This window comes from Dasypus novemcinctus, chromosome 3, assembly GCF_030445035.2.
Source record: "Dasypus novemcinctus isolate mDasNov1 chromosome 3, mDasNov1.1.hap2, whole genome shotgun sequence".
NCBI lineage: Eukaryota > Metazoa > Chordata > Mammalia > Cingulata > Dasypodidae > Dasypus > Dasypus novemcinctus.
The window spans coordinates 182,217,136-182,223,135 of NC_080675.1; the positions used below are offsets into that span (position 1 = coordinate 182,217,136).

The following is a 6,000-nucleotide window of genomic DNA, read 5'->3' on the forward strand; positions in this document are numbered from 1 at the left end:
AGCCCATGTGTAAGACTGAATTGTTCTAATGTCTTGGAAACTACACATAGAAATTTACAAAAACTGTATATGAGCATAAAAGGGAACATGTGGAAGTGCACATCACTCACATGTTACTCGTAATGGGACAAGGTGCAGTACCTCATTTTAAAAAAGGAAGTGATGGGGATTTCTCATTTTGTTCAGTTTCAGTAAGGAGTGCATATGTGAGTGTCATCACTGATCCAAGCACATTCCTATATTCTTGAGTTTTAAGCTGTAGGCGACAGATTTGGACAGCCTATAAACTCAAAGATTTCAGCACCTTGTAATATTCAGATTCACCACTGAGTTTGGAGAAGAGGCAGGAGACAAAAGGATTGGATCTCAGCACGCTGTTAGTGACATGACAAGAGATCATTTCCTGTAGGTGTATGTATACTGTAGGAGAATATTCATACATTTAGCAAAACGCTACTGCCACGAATGAATTGCTGGCTTCCAGAAAACTCTGGGCCACACCATTTTCAGGGACATCCTTCAATCTCTGTATGTTTAACTAAATGCAGAATCTTTCCACCCAAAGGGCATTCACTCATTGGCAACTCCAAATGAGAAATGTAGAGAAATCAAACATTTTCTATACATACAAAGAATGACTGGTACCAAGAACAACACCTCTCATTCCGCTAATTTATAGGCTACACCTACAACTCATTTCCTTCTTCTATTTGTGAATATTATATGCTTATGGATGATGAATGAATGTATCTATGTAAAAATACATGGAGGCATGTATATTCAATGTCCACATTTTTTAATACATGTGCCTAACGTGATACTTCTTGCTACAGAAGAATCCTTTTTCTGCAATGTCCTGGATTCCTACTACAGGAACATGCTACACAAAACCACTGCATTTCACTATAAATCTGTAGAGTCTGACCATGTTTATAAGACAAAATATGACATCTTTCCTTTCCCTGTCAGCCCTTGCCCTATAAGGAAGGACACCTACTATTAGACCATACTGGGACATAGCATGGATTTGACTTAAACATTAAAATGGTATTTTTGGACACAAACAGAAATGAACTACTCTTGGCTAGAAAGCAAGAGCCACAAGGAAGTAACATTTTTGAGGATGAACTGGGGCACTCCCAGGACACAAGGCCACAACACAGATCTAAAGAAGCCACACCTGACACCAAAAGAAACTTTTTCAGAACAATGAAGTCAGTTCCATTCCTCAAGACCAACCGTAAAACCTATGCAGGATGGTAAATCTGTATGCAGGATGGCCTGCTCAGTCTCTTACTGCTAATGTGTAATCTCAAATACCTGGTATTTTTACAATCTATGGGCTTCATTATATTGAGAGAACAGCAAGGGCCACACAGCCAACTTTTCATCAGTAACATCCTCACACAAAAACAAAGATGAGGCAACTATCCCACAAGAGCCTGTGTATGAACATAAGCTATGGTCACTGACATGCATGGATGAATCAAATTTTTCCTCAAGGTCACCTGATGTAGAATCAGTGCACTGCTTTAAAAAAACACCTTCACTTAGGAAATATACTGTGAAGAGGGACCAGCTACAGAAGAGACTTTTAACTTAGAGTTTCTAAAAAAGTTGATGCCTGACTATGGAGCCCCAATGGTTCACTTCAAGTCCCTATGAGAGAAAGGTTATGATTACTTCTACGAAATAGCCACCATAAGTAATACAAGACAATCCAACAAAACAAGTGTACACGTGGACCATGCAACATTGCGTTTCAAGCACTGCTGTGTAGACGTAACTTAAAGAAATCATAGAAACCCTATGAAAATCTGAAGATATCCAGCCATTAAATCACTCATAATGACATCCATTATTCCCTGAGCACCTCAACCAAGCTTCTTCTTTATCCAGCCAACAAGACACCTTCCAATGGATTCTGTTTTTCTTGAAATATGTTTCCAACCATCTACATTTCTGGTTTCAGTTCAATCTACCCAATCACACTTGGCACTTACATTTCCTCACCAGATGAAAAATGTGCGAAAATATTCCTAATTCCATGGCCTTAGACTCTAAATCTGACACCCCGGACTCTTTTTGTGCTCCTAGATACCAGCTACACAGCCAGGAAATCTGTCAAGGAATAAAATGCCATGACTTTCCATGAAATGCTGTCACAATATTCCTACCACCTCCACATCTACCAACTTACAGAACCTATGTTTTTGTTGGGATTCTTGCCCTCACAGAGCACCCATTCAAACAAAAACTTTCCTATTCATGGATGTGTGAAAAAGTGCATCATACTAGTGCCTGCAGGACTGGAGAAAAGTGAAATTTTTAAGCAAATTAGGAGCATAACAGAAAACATATGGACGCTGTCTTTCGATCATATAGTTCTTGAAATAGGACAATGTACTAGATTTCAGTTCAGTGAAATGAGATCGTAGGGATTTCTCTCTCACTTAGTTCATCTTTCCAGGGAATGCATTTTAGGTGTCATCATGGAATTTTATAACTCTGGGTTGGGCATTAGGACAGCCCATGTCTTTAAACATTTATCAAGGGCCAAGTCACTGAGCATGGGGAAGTGTCATGACATGCAAGGAGTGAACCTCGGCAAGCCATTTGTCTTATGACAAGAATTCCCTGTAAGTGTACATAATCTCAGAATATCATTGCCTTGTGCAAAAAAAAAGCCTGCCACCAAGAGCAATACAATGACTTTTGAAGAATTTGGCCATATCTCTTCCAGGGATTCCCCTGCATCCCAGAGTATTAAACAAATGGTAAATTTCTTTCCATCCATATGGCATTCATTTCCTGCCAACTCCACCCTTAAGTATAAAGAAACAAATGTACACTTGTTTAACATACAAAGGATCACTGGGAGGAATAAACGCCAAGCTTCCACAGGTGCTACCTGTGGAAGCACTTCATTTCCTTCTCCCATTTACATGTGTATGTGTATGCATATATGCAATTAAGTATGCCTGAAAATATGCTGTATTTGTGTAGGTAGGTATGCTATATTTAAGGAGCTTCCACCTGCACAAAAACATTACTAGTATATAATTCTCAGGTCTCAATCCTGGAAAATTGCTCCTAAAAACTAAATGCCTTCAACCCTCAATCTGTCTAGTGTGTTTAAGTGTGAATGCTAAAATATGCTACAGTCCCTTTAACTTTCTAATATTGCACTTCATGAAGGCATACCTGATATTAATGTACATTCTTCCTAACAACAGATTAGAACTGAGCATGAAGAATTTGGTTGCAATCACCAGTGAATGAACTTGGTCAGAAAGCAACGACCACCAGAAAACAACATTAATTCATTGGCAACTACCACTGAGAAGAAAAACGCATGCTTGAAAAAAATATACAGGAACACAAGCAACAATGCAAGCCGGTTTTTCCACTAATTTATATGCGCATCTACAATTCATTTACTCCCACCATTAACATACATAAGTATATACTCAAGCATGTATGTATGTTTGTATATATTTTTGAGTGAATGCTGTATGTGCTCACTTATGTATACATGTATTTAAGGCACTGCCTCTTCACTAAAAGAAGCATTCTTTTTGTACAATTCCCTGAAGTTAAAGGTATAAATGTTCCACAAAACCAATGTGTTCAACCTTCAATTTATCAGATTTCACCAGGTTTTGATGATGAAATGTTCCTGTCCATCCTAGCAGCCTCTGCATTACAAGGAAGCGTACCTACTATTAATTTACATTATGAAATCACCATGGATTTGACTTCAACATTGAAGTAATATAGTTCTACATAATCAGTAGTGAACTATAGTTGTGCAGAAAACAGTAAGGAAATGATGTTTCATGGATAAACTGGGAACCATCAGAACACTTAGCCATGGAGCAAAAGATATACATTGAGGAAGCCACAAATGATCAAAGACACACTTATTTTGTAACAACAAATTCACACCACTTCACAGGGCCAGTAGAGAACTACACATGGCTTGGGCAATTCTCATGCAGAATGGCTCATGATAAGTCTCTTACTAGAAATGGGACAACACCCAAATACCTGGCAATCACAATCAATGAGCTTTAATACACTGACGGTAAAGCAAAGGCAATACTAAGTTACTTTTTATCAGTATCATCCTTGTGCCTGGACATGAGAATTCTGACATATATACACATATTCTCATTTGTACACAGTATCTCATGAGCTAAGAGTTATCAAGCCACATAGCATGGAGACTTTCATACAGTATATACGAAGGAGTCAACTACTTTAGCATATCTTGGCAAATTATTTGCAGATCTCTCTTTAACCACAGGAATTTTATCATTAACAAATTCAACAATTTTAAATGAACAACAAAAAAGGAGCTCTTGGATGAACTTGAAATCTAGATGGAAGGTCAGAGTCCTGCTGGAGCAGGCTGTTTCGTGGGCTTGCAGGGCAGGAGGTGTCTGGACGTCAATTCAGTGAGACAGTGACAGAAGAGGTTCATGCAAGAGGTAGAATTTTGGGTTTCTGACATGGAAGTCAGAAGTTGTGGGCGGGGCCCTTCCCCCTAGGGTTGGCGGCCATGGAGATTCCTGAAAACTGTTGGTTGTGCTGAAGCGTTTCCAAACCCTGTGTTTCCCGGATGCGAGGTTTCCAGGCCCATGTCCCCTAAATCCCTGTAGCCCATGCTCCACAGACTCACATATCTTGAGTCTGCAATATTCCGGACTTCCCATTCCCGAATCCAGTGCGCCCTGTGGTCCATCTGTGGTCCCTGATTACCCTAGCCCTCTGTTTTTGTTTTTTTTTTTTTTGAGCTTAGAGGAGCGTACCAGCTGGCTTGGGGAGAGTCTGGGAAGAAACGAGAGATGAATCTGCTGAGAAAGCCCAATTTACCTAAATGCCCTGGGATAGGAAACTTGGTCTGAGAGAAGGTGGAGTCAGAAAATCAATTAGCCCTCCCCTAGTACACCTAAGGGGGAGGGACTATAGGACATGCTTTCTAAGCTTCCAATAGCATATTTGGGGTTTCTGGTGAGGTGTAGGTACTCTCTCATTGGAAATAAAGAGTCATTGGCTTCTGTGTTGAGTTAGTTCACCAAGGACCCACTTGAATCTCCTACTAGACCCTTCATGCAGCTTTCCTGCTGCTCTGGGAGAGAGGGAAGTGAGGAAGGGAGAAAGGGGGAATGCCAGATCCCCAAGCATTTTATTTAACTGCAAAGAGGATTCCTAGCTTGAAACTTTGGTTTTGTTTTTGTTGTTGATGTTATTGCTGCATTGCCTTCTGGTTTTTTCTTCCTCTTTATCCCCTCAATACACTTTTTCTTTTCTTTTTTTCCATTTTTCTTTTTCTTGCTTGCTTCTCCCCTCCTTTTTTGTACCCCCCCTTTTTTTTCTCTTTTTCTTACTTTCCCTTCTTTTTTATTTTATTTTATTTTATTTTTATATATTAGGTGCTGCAGGGAGCACTTCACATTTGCTGTGTTTCCTCATCCTCCATTTCCTCTTTTCTGTGTGTATTGATTTTGGCCACCTACACTATCCACTTTCCTCTACATCTTTCTATCTTCCATCATCTACTGTTTCTCTTACATTCCACCTCCCTTTGTTTGGCCCCCAAACTGTCTGACTTTTTATTTCTAATACCTTTGTTCTGTTTTCTGTCTTTTATTCACTCTTTATATTATTCTCTTTCTTTTCTCTTTCCCTTTTTCATGAAAACACTGGCCTTTTAATTCATACTATATTCCTCCCCATATTCAGTTAACTCTATCATTATAGGTACTCTACTTACTGTTATAACTCTACACAGCTTACATGAGTCTAATATCCATTCTCCTAGATCTCACATGGTTCCTCTGTTAACATTTATTATCAATACTACTATTATACATTTTCTTTTCTTACTCATTTTGCTTTCCCTGGCCCTAATATTTTCCTTCAAAGTGAACTTAGCCAGCAATAAGAAAAAAGAATAAGAAGAACAAAGTGACAAAGAAAAGACATAACACATAT

The 6,000-nt window shown here is 39.0% G+C and overlaps 1 non-coding gene and 1 pseudogene across 1 annotated transcript; both read right to left on the reverse strand.

Moving 5' to 3' along the window:
• Positions 1-137: 137 nt before the first annotated feature.
• Positions 138-226, reverse strand: LOC111763454 (small nucleolar RNA SNORD116; annotated as a pseudogene).
• A 2,182-nt stretch (positions 227-2,408) lies between these two features.
• On the reverse strand, positions 2,409-2,501 carry LOC111763450 (small nucleolar RNA SNORD116). Its single transcript, XR_002796323.2, has one exon. It is a non-coding gene; the product is annotated as a small nucleolar RNA SNORD116 (small nucleolar RNA).
• Positions 2,502-6,000: the final 3,499 nt, after the last annotated feature.